This window comes from Bubalus kerabau, chromosome 3, assembly GCF_029407905.1.
Source record: "Bubalus kerabau isolate K-KA32 ecotype Philippines breed swamp buffalo chromosome 3, PCC_UOA_SB_1v2, whole genome shotgun sequence".
Taxonomy (NCBI): Eukaryota; Metazoa; Chordata; class Mammalia; order Artiodactyla; family Bovidae; genus Bubalus; species Bubalus kerabau.
In genome coordinates, this window is record NC_073626.1 from 13,057,896 (window position 1) to 13,077,541 (window position 19,646).

The 19,646-nt window shown below is 42.1% G+C and overlaps 1 protein-coding gene across 1 annotated transcript in view; it reads left to right on the plus strand.

Moving 5' to 3' along the window:
- Positions 1 to 7,379: 7,379 nt before the first annotated feature.
- Positions 7,380 to 19,646, plus strand: part of RNF144B (ring finger protein 144B) — a 145,988-nt gene continuing 133,721 nt past the window's right edge. The window contains exon 1 of the mRNA XM_055570743.1: positions 7,380 to 7,537. The gene's annotated coding sequence lies outside the window, so the exon portion shown is untranslated. The remainder of the gene's footprint in view (positions 7,538 to 19,646) is intronic.

The following is a 19,646-nucleotide window of genomic DNA, read 5'->3' on the forward strand; positions in this document are numbered from 1 at the left end:
CCTGCATTGGAGGCAGATTCTTTACCATCTGAGCCACCAAGGAAGCCTGTATGAGCTAGAGTTATGTATAAATAAAGTGTTTTGTAAAAAAAAAAAAAAAAGAAGTCAAAACCCCAAACATACCATTTTCTCTCTCTCATTTCTAGTTACCTCTATTGTGTCTCAGTTGTTGACACTCACCGACTCTCCTGCCTCCAACCCTCCCGTCGTCTCTCTATGAGCTTGTTGTGGGGTGGATTTCCGAAAGGCGTGAGGATCCACTCTCTAGTATTTGCCTGGACAATCCCATGGACAGAGGAGCCTGGCGGGCTGCAGGCCACGGGGTCACAATGAGTCCGACAGGACTGGGAGACTAATGCAACCACATATTCATTGACCAGGTACCCTTTCTAAAGCTCTTCTCCCTGTTTTCTCTCATTCCTATCTCTCTTGTCCTCTTTTTTTTCCTGCCTGCAGCAAGTAGTCTTTCTTAAGCAAAAATCTAATCTTGTCATTATCTTTCCAATGCCTCGCTATTGTTTGTGGAATAAAGTTTGATTTTCAAGCATGGCCTAGAAGATTCTGTATGATCTGCTTACTTCTCTAGCTGTCTCTCCATTCTTCCTCCTAAACACTCCCACTCCTGCCCCTAGGAAACAATCTTCCAGCCAAAATCAATGAGCTTCTTTAAATTCTCTGAATTACTAAGTTTTTCTTATTTTGGTTTTCTCTCCACGCTTACCACCATCCCCCTTACCCCCACAAACTCTTTCTCCTCTGCCCCCCCTGGGCTCTCTGAGTGCCATCTCTGAGTGCCTCTTTGAGTGCCATCCTCCATCAGAGGATGGTCTATTTATTTATTTCTTTATTTGACTGCACTGGATCTTAATTGCGGCAAGCAAACTCTTCGTTGCGGCATGTGGGAATCTAGTTTCCTGACCAGAGTCCACCCCACCCAGCCCCCGAGTTGGGAGCAGGGAGTCTTAGCCCCTGGGGCACCAGGGAAGTCCCAGAGCATCTACTTTCAAACGCATGTCTGCTAGGCTATCCCTCTATGCAGCTTGCTGAGATAAAGGATGTTATCTTTTTTGTTACCTCTTCTATAAACCTCCTCTCCCCCTCTTCCTCTGTTACCTAAGGGGGTCCTTTCATTTGCAGCAACCTGTTTAAAGAGTTTATTTTCTGACACTGGCCTCCTGTACAATAGATAACTGACAATGCTAGTAAGTATCCTTTTTTTTTTCTTCAGCCCTTAGATTAGAAAGCTATCTGATAAATTTAGAAAAGACAAGATTCACTTAGAGTCTATTTAATAGGTATTTGTATTTTCCAGAGCTCTGCTATGAACTGGTTGCTTCTCAAATTATTGGGTTGGCCCAAAAGTTCATTTGGGTTTCTCTGCAACATTTGCAGAAAATCTTCCTGCAAATGATCTTCCTGACTCAGGGATCAAACCTGGGTTTCCTGCATTGCAGGCAGATTCTTTACCATCTGAGCCACCAGGGTCCTTATAAATGAATCCTACTACCCATAAATTATGGGCTTCCCTAGTGGCTGACCGGTAAAGAACTCTACATTGCAGGAAACGCAGGTACTATCCCTGGGTCAGGAAGATCCCCTGGAGAAGGATATGACAACCCACTCCAGTATTCATGCCTGGAAAATCCCATAGACAGAGGAGCCTGTAGGGTTACATACCATGGGGGCACAAGAATCAGACATAACTTAGGGACTAAACCACCCAGATAACCACGATGGTGTGATACTCACCTAGAGCCAGACATCCTGGAATGTGAAGTCAAGTGAGCCTTAGAAAGCATCACTGTGGACAAAGCTAGTGGAGGTGATGGAATTTCAGTTGAGCTACTTCAAATCCTGAAAGATGATGCTGTGAAAGTGCTCCACTCACTATGCCAGCAAATTTGGAAAACTCAGCAGTGGCCACAGGACTGGAAAAGGTCAGTTTTCATTCCAATCCCAAAGAAAGGCAATACCAAAGAATGCCCAAACTACCCCACAATTGCACTCATCTCACATGCTAGTAAAGTAATGCTCAAAATTCTCCAAGCCAGGCTTCAGCAATACGTGAACCATGAACTTCCAGATGTTCAAGCTGGTTTTACAAAAGGCAGAGGAACCAAAGATCAAATTGCCAACATCCGCTGGATCATGGAAAAAGCAAGAGAGTTCCAGAAAAACATCTATTTCTGCTTTATTGACTATGCCAAAGCCTTTGACTGTGTGGATCACAATAAACTGTGGACAATTCTGAAAGAGATGGGCCTACCAGACCACCTGACCTGCCTCTTCAGAAACCTGTATGCAGGTCAGGAAGCAACAGTTAGAACTGGACATGGAACAACAGACTGGTTCCAAATAGGAAAAAGAGTACGTCAAGGCTGTATATTGACACCCTGCTTATTTAACTTATATGCAGAGTACATCATGAGAAATGCTGGACTGGAGGAAGCACAAGCTGGAATCAAGATTGCCAGGAGAAACATTAATAACCTCAGATATGCAGATGACACCACCCTTATGGCAGAAAGTGAAGAGGAACTAAAAGGCCTCTTGATGAAAGTGAAAGAGGAGAGTGAAAAGTTGGCTTAAAGCTCAACATTCAGAAAACTAAGATCACGGCATCTGGTCCCATCACTTCATGGCAGATAGATGGGGAAACAATGAAAACAGTGTCAGACATTATTTTTCTGGGCTCCAAAATCACTGCAGATGGTGATTGCAGCCATGAAATTAAAAGATGCTTACTCCATGGAAGTAAAGTTATGACCAACCTAGATAGCATATTCAAAAGCAGAGACATTACTTTGCCAAGAAAGGTCCGTCTAGTCAAGGCTATGGTTTTTCCAGTGGTCATGTATGGATGTGAGAGTTGGACTATAAAGAAAGCTGAGCGCCGAAGAATTGATGCTTTGAACTGTAGTGTTGGAGAAGACTCTTGCGAGTTCCTTGGACTGCAAGGAAATCCAACCAGTCCATCCTAAAGGAGATCAGTCCTGGGTGTTCATTGGAAGGACTGATGTTGAGGCTGAAACTCCAATATTTTGGCCACCTCATGCAAAGAGCTGACTCATTGGAAAAGACCCTGATGCTGGGAAAGATTGAGGGCAGGAGGAAAAGGGGACGACAGAGGATGAGATGGTTGGTTGGCATCATCGACTCAATGGACATGGGTTTGGGTGGACTCCGGGAGTTGGTGATGGTCAGGGAGGCCTGGCGTGCTGCAGTTCATGGGGTCACAAAGAGTCGGACACGACTGAGTGACTGAACTGACTGAAACCACCAATAACCATCACTATTAAATTACAATCTAACTATGAATAATGCTACACTCTAACCTACTCCATATACATATATTGACACATAAATGAACAAATAAATGCCATTTAACAACTCACCACTGAGAGGATGAGATAGCTGGTTGGCAACATGGATGCACTTGACACGAACTTGGGCAAACTTGGGGAGATGATGAGAGACAGAGAGGCCTGGCTGCTGCAGTCCATGGGTTCACAGAAAGTCCGACTCAACTGGGCCACTGAACAACAACTCACCTTCTATATTCCCTGTAGGGATATGTCACTCGGAGAGCTTTCCTGTTAGTGATACAGCGATGTTTCACAACCCCTTTCCATCACTCTCATCTTTCATAGTATTGCTCAGTATGCTCTGCTTTTTGCTAGTTCATTTGCCAACTAGATTTCTCTTTGAATACATACAGCTGCTCCTCCCCAGAACTTCAGGACTGCATCACTCTTGAGAACGGAGACCCCAGGCACACTCAGTACCCAAAGCCAAGTGAAATTAATTGCCCTTGCCCTGACTTGGGGCCCTGATAGGTGGTTCAGTTCAGTTCAGTTAAGTTCAGTCACTCAGTTGTGTCCGACTCTTTGTGACCCCATGAATTGCAGCACGCCAGGCCTCCCTGTCCATCACCAACTCCCGGAGTTCACTCAAACACACCCATACATGACTACTGGAAAAACCATAGCCTTGACTAGACGGACCTTTCTTGGCAAAGTAATGTCTCTGCTTTTGAATATGCTATCTAGGTTGGTCATAACTTTCCTTCCAAGGAGTTAGCATCTTTTAATTTTATGGCTGCAATCACCATCTGCAGTGATTTTGGAGCCCCCCAAAATAAAGTCTGACACTGTTTCCACTGTTTCCCTATCTATTTCCCATGAAGTGATGGGACCAGATGCCATGATCTTCGTTTTCTGAATGTTGAACTTTAAGCCAACTTTTTCACTCTCTTCTTTCACTTTCATCAAGAGGCCTTTTAGTTCCTCTTCACTTTCTGCCATAAGGGTGGTGTCATCTGCATATCTGAGGTTATTGATATTTCTCCCAGCAATCTTTATTCCAGCTTGTGCTTCTTCCAGTCCAGCGTTTCTCATGATGTACTCTGCATATAAGTTAAATAAGCAGGGTGACAATATACAGCCTTGACTTACTCCTTTTCCTATTTGGAACCAGTCTGTTGTTCCATGTCCAGTTCTAACTGTTGCTCCCTGACCTGCATACAGGTTTCTGAAGAGGCGGGTCAGGTGGTCTGGTATGCCCATCTCTTGAAGAGTTTTCCACAGTTTATTGTGATCCACACAGTCAAAGGCTTTGGCATAGTCAATAAAGCAGAAACAGATGTTTTTCTGGAACTCTCTTGCTTTTTCCATGATCCAGCGGATATTGGCAATTTGATCTCTGGTTCCTCTGCCTTTTCTAAAACCAGCTGGAACATCTGGAAGTTCATGGTTCACATATTGCTGAAGTCTGGCTTGGAGAATTTTGAGCATTACTTTAGTAGTGTGTGAGATGAGTGCAATTGTGCAGTAGTTTGGGCATTCTTTGGTATTGCCTTTCTTTGGGATTGGAATGAAAACTGACCTTTTCCAGTCCTGTGACCACTGCTGAGTTTTCCAAATTTGCTGGCATAGTGAGTGGAGCACTTTCACAGCATCATCTTTCAGGATTTGAAGTAGCTCAACTGGAGTTCCATCACCTCCACTAGCTTTGTTCATAGTGATACTTTCTAAGGCCCACTTGACTTCACATTCCAGGATGTCTGGCTCTAGGTGAGTGATCACACCATCATGGTTATCTTGGTCGTGAAGATCTTTTTTGTACAGTTCTTCTGTGTATTCTTGCCACCTCTTCTTAATATCTTCTGCTTCTGTTAGGTCCATACCATTGCTGTCCTTTATTGAGCCAATCTTTGCATGAAATGTTCCCTTGGTATCTCGAATTTTCTTGAAGAGATCTCTAGTCTTTCCCATTTTGTTGTTTTCCTCTATTTCTTTGCATTGATCGCTGAGGAAGGCTTTCTTTTCTCTTCTTGCTATTCTTTGGAACTCTGCATTCAGATGTTTATATCTTTCCTTTTCTCCTTTGCTTTTCGCTTCTCTTCTTTTCACAGCTATTTGTAAGGCCTCCTCAGACAGCCATTTTGTTTTTTTGCATTTCTTTTCCAGAGGGATGGTCTTGATCCCTGTCTCCTGTACAATGTCACAAACCTCCGTCCATAGTTCATCAGGCACTCTGTCTATCAGATTTAGTCCCTTAAATCTATTTCTCACTTCCACTGTATAATCATAAGGGATTTGATTTAGGTCATACCTGAATGATCTAGTGGTTTTCCCTACTTTCTTCAATTTAAGTCTGAATTTGGCACTAAGGAGTTCATGATCTGAGCCACAGTCAGCTCCCGGTCTTGTTTTTGCTGGCTGTATAGAGCTTCTCCATCTTTGGGTGCAAAGAATATAATCAATCTGATTTCAGTGTTGACCATCTGGTGATGTCCATGTGTAGAGTCTTCTCTTGTGTTGTTGGAAGAGGTTGTTTGCTATGACCAGTGTGTTCTCTTGGCAAAACTCTATTAGCCTTTGCCCTGCTTCATTCCATATTCCAAGGCCAAATTTGCCTGTTACTCCAGGTGTTTCTTGACTTCCTACTTTTTCATTCCAGTCCCCTATAATGAAAAGGACATCTTTTTTGGGTGTTCTAAAAGGTCTTGTAGGTCTTCATAGAACCGTTCAACTTCACCTTCTTCAGCGTTACTGGTTGGGGCATAGATTTGGATTACTGTGATATTGAATGGTTTGCCTTGGAAATGAACGGAGATCATTCTGTTGTTTTTGAGACTGCATCCAAGTACTGCATTTTGGACTCTTTTGTTGACCATTTTGGCTACTCTATTTCTTCTAAGGGATTCCTGCCTGCAGTAGTAGATATAATGGTCATCTGAGTTAAATTCACCCATTCCAGTCCATTTTAGTTCACTGATTCCTAGAATGCAGACGTTCACTCTTGCCATTTCCTGTTTGACCACTTTCAATTTGCCTTGATTCATGGATCTGACATTCCAGGTTCCTATGCAATATTGCTCTTTACAGCATTGGACCTTGCTTCTATCACCAGTCACATCCACAGCTGGGTAGTTTTTGCTTTGGCTCCATCCCTTCATTCTTTCTGGAGTTATTTCTCCACTGATCTCCAGTAGCGTATTGGGCACCTATCGACCTGGGGAATTCCTCTTTCAGTGTCCTATCATTTTGCCTTTTCATACTGTTCATAGGGTTCTCAACGCAAGAATACTGAAGTGGTTTGCCATTCCCTTCTCCAGTGGACCACATTCTGTCAGACCTCTCCACCATGACCACCCATCTTGGGTGGCCCCACAGGGCATGGTTTAGTTTCATTGAGTTAGACAAGGCTGTGGTCCTAGTGTGATTAGATTGACTAGTTTTCTGTGAGTATGGTTTCAGTGTGTCTGCCCTCTGATGCCCTCTCGCAACACCTACCGTCTTACTTGGGTTTCTCTTACCTTGGACAATAGGTGGTAGGTATTGACAATACTAGCAAAAGAGCTCTGTCCCGATTTGCACAGCTGAACCTATCCTTCTCGGGGCCAATCGAAAGTCCTGGCAACCTAAGTGTAACTAGTGGGGACGTCTACATTTTTAAAACAATGAAATGGAAAGAGCTATTGTGGAAAAATTTGACTGGCAGGCGATTCTCAGAGCACAATCAACATCAACTGTCGAGAGATGCCGTGATTAGAACAAATGAGGACGGAGGCAGGGGATGAATGGAAGTGATTCCTGCTTTGAACCTCAGAGGGTAGCTCAAAGATTTTAAAAGGTTGTTTTGTTTTTTTTTTCCTGAAATCGCCCAGCCTCAGAATTTCAAGGATCGCGTTCGCTGCCTGCTTCCTAAAGAGAGCTCGTTTCTCGGGGAGGTGTGTGCGTGCACGCGCGGGGGAGGCAAGGCTCGGGAGAGGGGCCCCAGCTCTCCGGAATAAACAGCAGGGGGAGAAGGGGAGCGCGCCGAGGCGGGCGGGAGGGGTTGGGGAGGCAGCATCGGGGGCAAGGGCCAGGGGAGGGGCCTCGAGCCGCGCGCAGGGGCTGGTAGCCTGGAGATCGGAGCGCCTCCGGTACCTGGAACTGCTGCCTGGGGAAGCTGACAGCGGACCTCCGCGGGCCTGCGCCCGCGCCCTGCCCGTCCTAGTCTCCCCGCCCGGGGCGCCGACCTCACGCGCACGGTAAGGAGGGGCGCGGGGTGCTGCCCTCGCCCCGGTCCAGGTGCCTCCTCGGCCTCCCCAGGCTGTCACCCGCTACTCCCTCCCTCGCCCCCTCCCCGGCCCGGTAGGCGCTGGGCTGAGCCTCGGGCGGTCGGCCCGCTGGGACTCGGACCCTCGCGGACCCCCGCCTCCTCTCTGCCCTCACCCCTCTCTTTACCGCCCTTTCCCCCCAGGCAGCTCCGAAACCCCGCGCCCCCGGCCCCGGGAGAGAGGGGCGGCGGGGGAGGGAGGGTGTCGTCCACCCTGCCCAGGTGTGCGTCTCAAGCAGCGGCGCACCGATTTTCCCCGGAGTCTAGTCATTGCCAGGCTGAGATCACAACTCTTCTCCTTCCAACACATACCCTCCCCCACTTTTGTTACTGTCCTTACTTTGGGAGGATATAACCCCTGGTCAAGGTAGCTGTCTTATCTTTTGTATCTGCACCAGACAGGGATTGAGGTGCCTTGGTTTTATTTCTGTTTTTCCTGAAAATGAAACACTGTGATAAGTTTACAGGGTGTTCTTGGTGATTGCGGCGTTAGAACTTTATCATAGTTTAAAGCAATAGTTCCTACTCGGATGCCGAGAGCCTGATTAAGAAATGGCAAGGTGTGTGCGTGTGCGAGCAGTCTTCCGTGTATTGAAAAAAAAAAAAAAAAGAACTCCAGGTGATTGCGATGCGCTGTCTCTTGTAATTACCTGAAAATATCTATCAGGTCCTTCTGGGAAGGAGAGTGGGCACCCAGCTGTTGGTAAACATCAGCTGAAAATCGTAGAGTGGACAGGGAGTTTAAACGGAGTGAAAGCTGGTTCCCTTCAAACTGATGAGTTTGGTGCGTGTCATTGGCTTTAAGACGGCAATTTTGGGAAGAGAGCGGAGACAGTTCTTCTGAAATTCAGATATAGGTTGGAGAGAAATACTGCACTTCTAAGAGCCCTTGTTAAAGAGTTAGCTTTTACACATCAACTTTTAAAATGTAAGAACTGCTTCACAAGTACTCTGGCTGTTAGAGAGGACTGAGGCCTATTCTCCTGGCAATCAGAAACGCTTCCTTCATTGTCCTTGCACTGCCTGACTTTCAGTCACCACTGGCAGTTTTCCTTGTTGGTTGTTTTAAGGCTAAAGACCCAAATGAACTGTATCTCTAGGAACTAAAAGAGGAATTATCATATAAATTGATTTAGGTCTCACTATTTGAACCAAGCTCTTCTACCCTGACTTGGTTAAGAATGTAAATTGTATTGTATTTGAGTTTGCACAAGTACTGTTTCTCCATCTCAAACTGTGTCATTGATGTTCACCTGCTGCTTTTCGTGTATATGTATACCTGAACCATTCTAAGTACCTAACAAACTCTGAGTGCAACTGCTAGGGAAAATAAAGATTTGCATTTGTCTTTTGGAAATTTGAGGTGAAGGACTAATTTTTTTCAAACACCACGACGTAGGTATAATGGTAAATCATACAACATTTTATGAAATAAGATGCTTGTTATGAAACAGGAATAGTATCTGATACTTGCTTTCAAGGATATTAAGGACAAGTAGGAGACTGTCTGTAAAGCATTTTGAACTTTCAGAGTCACTGTCTAGGTATTGAGCCAATGGGATTGCTTTCCTGGCAAACTTTTTCTCCTTTCTAAAATTAACTTTCCCCTAGGAAAAATAGTGCAGATACATACAATTTAGCCAACCAAGTCCAGAAAATACTGTGTTTGAGTTTTAACAGTGACCTTAATTCCTTCCTACATATCTCGTGTTTGCAGCTTATGACACAAAATATGCAGAAATATTCATTACCCACTGACATTCTCAAAGCATTGGCTTCAGGAGGGGAGTTGTGGACAGAGTACAACATTGTGTTATAAAATCTGTTGGCTTGGGGAAAGCTATTATTATTTTCCTAAGGTTTTTGTGTATTTGTGTGTACACTGGGTCTGGGACTTACATAATTATGTATATATATGTAACACATGTTTTTAATAGGAATGAAAACCCACAATATTTTTCTTTGTGGCAGAGCACTGTAAGCATTAGGTTTTGATTACTTTTTCATGCCAATTTTAATATGACAGAACTAAAAACTTCAAGGAAATAATTCCATAAAGAGCAATTTGGAACTGAAGGCTTTTTAATGAAAGATGTTTGAAGCCCTTAGTCTATGCGCTTAGCATCCGCTGAGCAATTCTTTGTGAGCGAGTAAGGGTGGTAGATCCAATTCTGGCAACCTCAGACACTGGATGATTAGACCCTGTCACTCTTCTCCAGGCCTTTAATTTAGTCTGTAACTTGATGCTTCACTGACCCCACACTCTCCCTGCCACGCTAGCTCATAGAGGAATTGTTGGCACTCTGGGTTGAATTTTTTCCCCTCCCATCAATTACAACGTTTGCATTGGTTGCAGAATGCAGTTACATTTTTAGCTCAGTATTCTAAGAAATACCTTTAGCCACAGAGAGAGTAGGCTTAGGGCAGCCTCGCTCACAAATTGCCTTATTTAATCATGCTATGTTAATTTAATTTCTATGATTCACCGACATAGAAATAATTGAGTCATACAGCATTAAAATTGGAAGACACTTTAGAAGCCATCTAGATTCTAATAATGTCTTCCTACAGATGAATATTGATGCCATTGTAGCCATAATCCAAACTTGGAGGATAGACTTTACGTTTCATATTCTTTTCATAGGCATTCAATTTTATATTCTTTCCAGTTCTTGTAGTACTGAGGACTTTGCTCATTTGAAATGAATTTCTTTACAAGTTCAATGATACAGGAATAGCAGTAAAGTAAGTTGCAAATCTCTGATTTTCAACGAAACTCAAAACGTGACCTTAAGGGCAATGTAGGTTGTTTACAAAGCCAATGAATTATTGTAAACTAGCATCCTGTGTTTTGCATTGCTTTGGATGTGGTCTATTTCAACTGACTGACAGAAGAAAAGGAGTATCCTAAGCAAGATGATGGTAAAGAAAGAAAAGTAAAGTGGTGAGGTATGTGAAGAACATGAATTACTAAGTCAGCAAATCATTCAGAAATGATTGGCCTTCAGACCCCTCCTCGAGATTTTATTCTGAAATAGTAGAGATAATCACTGGAGTTTCCAGTCCTCAAAATCCTACTTAAATAAGACTTGGTTTTTGGAAGTTCTACTTCTTGATGTTTCTGCCTTTCAGGATCTTCTGTCTTAAAAGATCTATCTTTCCAAGTTCTTATGGTTGAAGATTTCCAAAAGAATTTATCCCAATACATAGTCACTGAAAGGATTGGATCCAGTCTTAAGAAACCGTATAGATTCTAGGGGAGTACTCTTGCTAGTGTTACAACTCTCTACCATTTATTTATTGAGGTATTTTATATACATTAAAAAGTATCTTTATAGCCCTAATGGATAGACGTTATCATCCGTTTTATATAGATCTGTGACTCAGAAGTTAAGCCTCTTGGGCATACTCACATACCCCTTCCAACACCCCACACTGCTTCTCAATGAGTACAAGCTGTTGATTGAATCTGTAGATGATAGCATGCTAATTTGGGGATATCTGGCAAATTTCCTAATTCTGCAAAGACCTTATAAAGGCTTCTCTTGTCCTTATATTTCAGGGTAAGTGTGTTCATTGTGTAGAACTCAACATTCTTAGATAGATTTAATGACTAAAGACAATTACTACATTTAAAATATGTGTTCCAAAGTAGCATTAATCCTTAACAATCAGGATGCTTTTAAAAATATACTTTATAATTTCATGACATTTGGTGATTTACATCTATAGTGTGACTATTTGCTACATTCTCCATTGCTCCCTATAAGTGATTCTCTGTTACATTGAATCATTCATTTCCTTCAAAGTTTTTAGAAATTCTGTCTCCTTGTGTTGTCCTGCCAGAGCAATTATAAATTAAAATGTGTATTCCTTTATTAAACTGTCTTTTAAGTCTCCTTTATATTGTATTTGTTGTTGTTGTTCAGTTGCCAAGTCATGTCCATCTCTGTGACCCCATGAGCATGCCAGGCTTTTCTGTCCTTCTCTATCTCCCAGAGTTTGCTCAAACTCATGTCCATTGAGTTGGTGATGCCTTATTTAGCAGTAAGTTTTAACGTTTAGTTCAGTTCAGTCGCTCACTTGTGTCCGAGTCTTTGTGACCCTATGAACCACAGCACGCCAGGCCTCCCTGTCCATCATCAACTCCCAGAGTCCACCCAAACCCATGTCCATTGTGTCGGTGATGCCATCCAACCATCTCATCCTCTGTCATCCCCTTCTCCTCCTGCCCTCAATCTTTCCCAGCATCAGGGTCTTTTCAAATGAGTCAGCTCTCCCCATCAGGTGGCCAAAGTATTGGAGTTGCAGCTTCAACATCAGTCCCTCCAATGAACACCCAGGACTGATTTCCTTTAGGATGGACTGGTTGGATTTCCTTGCAGTCCAAGGGATTCTCAAGTTTTAACGTTAGTCTCATAAGTTTGTTTTAATCAACTTCTTTTGACTTTGTTGTTTATTCTGTCTGGTCAACAGTAAACCGTACGTAAAGAGGGGACGAGTTATCTCAAAGTTTAATCTTTAAGGGTAAAAGCTGCTAGTCCAGGAGAGACTCTTTGCACCTGTGGAATGCATCCTTTTCTTCCATGTCCCCAAAGGCAGACATTATTCTCTGCATTTAGCTGGTTCTTAAAAACATCTTTGTACACAGAGCTTTGTAAACAGAGGCTCCACTGCTACGCCTAGTATGTATTTAGTTCAGTTCAGTTGCTCTGTCGTGTCCAACTCTTTGTGACCCCATGGACTGCAGCATGCCAGGCTTCCCTGTCCTTCAACTCCTGGAGCTTGCTCTGACTCATGTCCATCAGTCAGTGATGCTATCCAACCATCTCGTCCTGTCATCCCCTTCTTTTCCTGCTTTCAATTTTCCCCAACATCAGGGTCTTTTCCAATGAATCAGTTCTTCACATCAGGTGGCCAAAGTATTGGAGTTTCAGCTTCAGCATCATTCCTTCCAAAGAAATCCCAGAGCCGATCTCCTTCAGAATGGACTGATTGGATCTCCTTGCAGTCCAAGAGACTCTCAAGAGTCTTCTCCAACACCACAGTTCAAAAGCATCAATTCTTCGGTGCTCAGCTTTCTTTAGAGTCCAACTCTCACATCCATACGTGACTACTGGAAAAACCATAGTTTTGACTAGACGGATCTTTGTCGGTATGGTAATGTCTCTACTTTTTAATATCCTGTCTAGCTTTGTCATAGTTTTTCTTCCAGGGAGCAAGCATCTTTTAATTTCATGGCCACAGTCACCATCTGCAGTGATTTTGGAGCCCAAGGAAATAAAGTCTCTCACTGTTTCCATTGTTACCCCATCTATTGGCCTTGACGCAATGGGACCAGATGCCATGATCTTAGTTTTTTGAATGTTGAAATTTATTTCCTAGTATATATAGCAACTGTCTTGTTCATACAGCTCAGGTTCTAGGTCTGCGAATTGGGACTGTTGCTGCCAGAAACTCATGTAGCCCTGGTTCTCATTTCTGCCCCCTCTTGGAAAGTGCAGAAGTACCTCAGGAAATTTTGCTTTAAATCTTTCAGCGAGGTCCTGTAACTTCATGCTTATTTCCCATAGTATTTAATGAGTCCAGCCTTTTTCCCTTTTTGAAATAGTACTCTCCATTAGCATACTTGAGCAACTTATCACTACTGAAATGTTTCTTGGGAAACCATGTGAGCAGAAAAAGGTAAGAGTATTTGGAATAGCGTATGTGAATTTGTATATAAATATATTTCAGTTTGTAAGTAGGCTTATAAAAGAGGTAATCCTTAGTTTCCTTAGTGTTGTCCAAGACCAAGGTGTAAAATTAGTCAACAGTCTGATGTGTTCCTGAAACATGTCTATTTTCAGTTGTATACCTTATTTTATCCTTTGGAATCAGAGGACCATGGCCTTTGGATTCGGAAGGTTGTGGCTTATTAGTATTCCTTAATACGAATCATGCAGCTTTTGCAAATTAGTTTTCTTAGCCTCATCTCCCTCATCTGGAAAAGGTGATAGTCACACCCAAGAGTGGTACGGATCACACAAGGTGATTATAGAGGAGTTGTCAGAGTACATGTCATGGTAGAAGGTGTGGGTGAAGTAAGCCAAGAGAGTGGAGCAAAGAGAACCTTCAGCAGCGAAACTCAGAGAACATAGGAAGCCAGTCAACAAGAGGAGCCTGAGGAAAGGTGGACAGAACAGAGGACAAAGATCAGGAGAGCGTGAAATCAGAGAATCAAAGGGAACGGAGAAATTTAAGATGGACTCTCATTAGCATCACAAAGACAAAGAAGGTACCATTGGGTTTGGCAGTTGGGTCAGTGTGACCTCAGCCGTGGGCAGTTTCCATTGTGAGATACAGACAAAAGGAAGTGGAATGATGAATGAGCATCGGGAAGATAGGAAAGTACAAACAGCCAATAGAAAAATGTTTCTCCCTTAGGTGGAAGGAGAGAGAGAGAGGTCAGTCGTCAAGCAGACACTCAAGATTGGGGTACTGGATTTGGACTTGAGGGAGTAGCAAAAATCCTACCCCAGAATTTTAGGGACTGAATGTTTGCCAATTTTAAATCTTTTTCTAGTAAGGACATTAAAAACACTACCATCTCATCTTATTTCAGAAAAGAAAATATCAACATTAGGGAGTTAAGTAAATTTAGCTTTATGAACAAGTCAGCTTCTTAAATAGTAGTTTTTCTTCTCTTGTTCAAGATTTATCAGTACTTTCAAGTTTCCATCTCTTCTTTAGAGATCTGGCCTCACTAATTGCCTTTTCTCTCAAATATTTTCAATCTCTTCTTCTGGACTGATTCTTTTTCGTTAACATATACACATACTCCACTCTCTTATCTTAAAAAAAAAAGGTCCCTATTAACTCTTACGAAAATTAAACAGTGTCAGGAAAGAAGGGATGCTTTATATGTGGCAGTAATAAAACTTGATTACTGATTGGACTTGGCAGATGAGAGAAAGGGAAGAATCTAAAATAGCTCCCCGATGACTATGCCACTTGGTATCATGGACGAGGAGCCAGGCTGGGAGAATAGAAGATCCTGGGTTCAGTCCGGCTACATAGATTGCGAACTCTGACTGTATCTTTGACTCTTTCTACAGTGTACTTCTAACTAGGTCCCCACCTTACCTGTCTCAGTCATTGTCATTTCATCCTTCACGGTTGGTGCTTAAACCTCGGTTTCTAGAATTATTTCACTCTTGAAAGTTCAAACCCTGCTTGTAGGTGTCACTGAGCCAACAGCGTACATGTTTTCTACTTGGGAAAAAAAAAAAAATAGAAATGGAGCACTTGAGAGAAATATGAGTACACGTGGAACCTGTTGATAGTTCTCAGTTTTAGCTGTGTGTGGCTCAAGACAAGAGAGGCCTCATTCCAAAGTTAGATGTAAGACCACAGTGCCCATGTGGGAAAGGAAGTACAGGAGAACCAGTTCAAATTGTTCATGATTAGCTTGTTGGCCATTTCCAGGTGATAAAACATGGTTCGAGAGGCCAAGGAAATAATTATTAGAAGGTTTTTAGAGAGTTGGTGGTGTATTTGAGTCCTCCATCCTGGCCGCCAACAGAATGGTGTGAGGTACCTACCCCTCAGCTCACATCTAGTGAAAGGGTTTTCTACAGATCATTTGGAGTGTTTAATGTGTATCCCTTCAGAAGGAGAGGTGTAGAGATTCAGGCCTGAGAAATCTGAAGGATGAGGGACTGGCTAGCTAGCTCCTCTGATGATGGAGTGAAAGAGATGTCACTTCATCACTCCTTAGTTTGATCAGGCACAGAGCGCATGGGTTATTACCTAAAGAACAGAGGTAGGTCATCACTCCAGAGCTTGAGCTAGCTGGAGTCCTCAGGTCATGTGGAAGAGGGCCCTTGGACCCCAGCTGGGTAAACTGAGGAGGGGGTTGTAAGTAACCATCTGCAAAAAGGGATCTGTAGGTGAGAGATCCCCGGTAATGAGGAGATTCAAGGTTTTCAATCGCTCTAACTTCCGTTATCTTCATCAGCATCCCACTCCTGGCTCAACAGAAAAAGGAAGCTTTTTAAGCGTCCATCAGGAGATGAATGGGTAAAGAAATTGTGAAATATATAATGGAATATTCCCCAGCCATAAAAAAGAATGAAATAATGCCATTTGCAGCAACATAGATGGACCTAGAGATGACTATTACCGAGTGAAGTAAGTCAGGCAGAGAGAAAGTCAAATATCATGTGATATCATTTATACATGGAATATAAAAAATAGTATAAATGAACTTATTTACAAAACAGAAACAGACTCTAGACATAGAAAAACTTATGGTTATCAAAGGAAAAGTGAGGTGGGAGATAAATGAGCAGTATAAGGATTAACAGATACATACTACTAAATAAAGAGATAACAAGGATTTACATAGGGAACTATATTCAATATCATGTAATAGCCTACAATGGAAAACAGTTGAAAATATATATATATTTGTATATTTGAATCACTTTGCTATACACCTGGACCTAAAGCAATATTGAAAATCAGCTGTACTTCAATTGAAAAAAAAAGTAAGCTTTAAACACCCACTATGCTCACAGATCACCAGCATTAGATCTAATGATCTAATTAGTCTGTATTAGTCAAGGAAGAATTTTCTGTCTCATTTTCCCCCACCTCATCCCACTTTTGTATCAGAAAGTGGGGCAACCTCAATTAGCAATCTGGCCAGAGAGAGAGTCTTTGTATTCCTTTCCCAATACACCTGGGAAGTGTTCAGTGGGTCATACCTAGTTGCAGGAGGGAGCCTTGTCACTTCACGTGAAGTTGGAAGAGTTTTAAGTGCTATATTCCATTAGAAACATTACAGAACTGTGATTTTTTTTGGATCTAGAGTGAATTGAAAAGACTTCATTATTTGAGTGATTATAAGTCATGACAACTGTCTTCGAATTTCATCCAAGGACAAAAGAAAAACCCCACATAATAAAATTAAAGAGTCAGTGGAGGAAACAGTCATTTTCTGATTCTATCCCACGAGTCTTGCTGGTTCATTTTAAGAGTCACACATACAAAACTATTTATAGTTTTTCAATGATACATAATTGGCAACACGATAGGAGGGAAAGGCAGATACGGTTATCATAGGAATCAAATTTATCCAGGGAAATGTCACAATAACTGTTTTCATTTCTTAAAATGATGCTACGAGAATTTTAATTAATCAATTAAGGTACACATTTGGTAATTTTAAGATAAGGTTTGCAATCTGTTCCACAGCTGGGGAAATGATCTGAGATAGGGCTTTTGTGTAATAAGCAACATGAGACATTTCCCACCTTCTGTTTCTAGAGAATCATAGAAGCAATAAACAGCTAAGATGAATTGTTCACCATTTGTATTCTGCCACTGATCAATTTTTAAAAAGTGTATGTGTTCCTGTAAAATGATAAAGAGGATATTCATAGGCCAATAAACTCTAAAATAAACAAGAATGCTAATGGATGCCTCTTTTCAGCTTTTGGGAATTTTAAACTGTTAGCTTCCATATAATCTTTGCAGCATTTGCAGTGTTATTCAAAGACTTTTATGGTCAAGGAGTGACAAGGGGACAATCTAAATAATATTTTTATTAATGCATTCCTAGAGTTGAAAAGTGAAAGTGAAGTCACTCAATCGTGTCCGACTCTTTGCGAATTGAAAAGACAACTTGAAAAATACATTTGAGTCACACAGAGTATTTACATTGACAGCAAGTGTGGTTTATACCATAGAAATGGTATCCAGTGGTAGTATATTAGATGGACTAATATATTAGGAAGAGAGGTGATTACTTCGTATGGGGGCGTGAGTCAGTCTTCAGTAGAGGAAGTCCTGTACGCTTAAGATCCTGAGGACAATGCCATGCTGTTCTAGTACAGTTCCCTTAGCGCAGTGGTTAAGAGCAAAAGTGCTAAAAGTGATGTGACCTGGGGCATATCGTGAAATATTGCTTTTTCCCTGTAGAAGGCAAAATTCCAAGATGTCTCCTAAGATTCTCCTCCCTGGTGTTCAGTTCAATTCAGTTCAGTTGCTCAGTCGTGTCCGACTCTTTGCAACCCCGTGAATCACAGCACGCCAGGCCTCCCTGTCCATCACCAACTCCTGGAGTTCACTCAGACTCACGTCCATCGAGTCAGTGATGCCATCCAGCCATCTCATCCTCTGTCGTCCCCTTCTTCGCCTGCCCCCAATCCCTCCCAGCATCAGAGTCTTTTCCAATGAGTCAACTCTTCGCATGAGCTGGCCAAAGTACTGGAGTTTCAGCTTTAGCATCATTCCTTCCAAAGAAATCCCAGGGCTGATCTTCAGAATGGACTGGTTGGATCTCCTTGCAGTCCAGGGGGCTTGCAAGAGTCTTCTCCAACACCACAGTTCCAAAGCATCAGTTCTTCGGTGCTCAGCTTTCTTCACAGTCCAACTCTCACGTCCATACATGACCACAGGAAAAACCATAGCCTTGACTAGATGGAGCTTTCTTGGCAAAGTAATGTCTCTGCTTTTGAATATGCTATCTAGGTTGGTCATAACTTTTCTTCCAAGGAGTAAGCGTCTTTTAATTTAATGGCTGCAGTCACCATCTGCCGTGATTTTGGAGCCCCAAAAAATAAAGTCTGACACTGTTTCCACTGTTTCCCCATCTATTTCCCATGAATTGATGGCACCAGATGCCATGATCTTCGTTTTCTGAATGTTGAGCTTTAAGCCAACTTTTTCATTCTCCACTTTCACCTTCATCAAGAGGCTTTTTAGTTCCTCTTCACTTTCTGTCATAAGGGTGGTGTCATCTGCATATCTGAGGTTATTAATATTTCTCCCGGCAATCTTGATTCCAGCTTGTGCTTCTTCCAGCCCAGCTAAGTGTGGCTCTGTTAAAATGGTCTACTTTTTTTCTTTTTCCATTCAAGATATTTTCAATTCTAGATCTCTGTGTGGTTCTTCTTGAAATTTTGTTTTGTACTACTTTCCTTTTGAGCATGCTAAGCCGTTTTCAGTCATGCCTGACTCTTTGTGACCCCATGGACTGTAGCCTGTCCGGCTCCTCTGTCCATGGGATTCTCCAGGCAAGAATACTGAACTGGGTTGCCATGCCCTCCTCCAGGGGATCTTCCTGACCCAGGGAGAGGATGGAATTTTTCTTGTCCTTCTACCCTCCTGACTTTATATAAGCCTCACCTGGTAGGTAAATTCTACACTCAAAGGTAAATATCCTATTCTCATATTCCTACTAGGTCTTTGATTTCTAATCACTGTTGTGGGTTTTGAGTTTCTTTTTTGTTTCTGGGAGACTTCCTTTTCTTGCTTTCTGCCCAGCTATGCACTTAAAATAGTTCATTATATTTATCTAGAGCTTCTGTGTGTTAGCAGAGAAGGGGATGGGATAGGGTGACAAGGGGTGTGATGAAGTGGACTTTCCAAGTCGGCTCAGCATGCCTTATTGACTAGAAGTCTTTCACTTCATTTTGTGATCTATCCCCCTCCCCATTCCATTTTACTTTTTATTGGAATTATATTGAATTATATAAAAATTAATGTGGAGAGAATTTATATATTTACAACATTGAGTCCTTCCACCTGTGAATCTGGTATATATCCCACCCTTCATTTGAAATTTCTCCTTAATGTCCTACTGAAACTACAATTAAAAATTGGTACTGGGGACTCCCCTGGTGGGATCCAGACTCCAAGCACCCAGTGCTGGGGGTCCGTGTTTGATCCCTGGTCAGCGAACTAGATGCCACATGTGGCAACTAAGACCCAGTGCAGCCAAAACTAAAAATAAATACTAAAAAAACTTAAAAAAAAAATCGGTACTGTATTCTTCTTGAAAAATTTAGTTCTAGGTTTTATGCTTTATTCTTAGGTATTATTCCTGGCTTGTTGAATAACCATGAGCAAATTATCTAATCATAATAGTGTTAATTTGGTGGAACTAATTACTATTATTTAACTCAATTGCTTAGTGAATATTAAGTGACAAACTTACTGGAATAATTCAGGTTAACATTTTCATTTATGAATTTACTCTTACTATAGTTCAG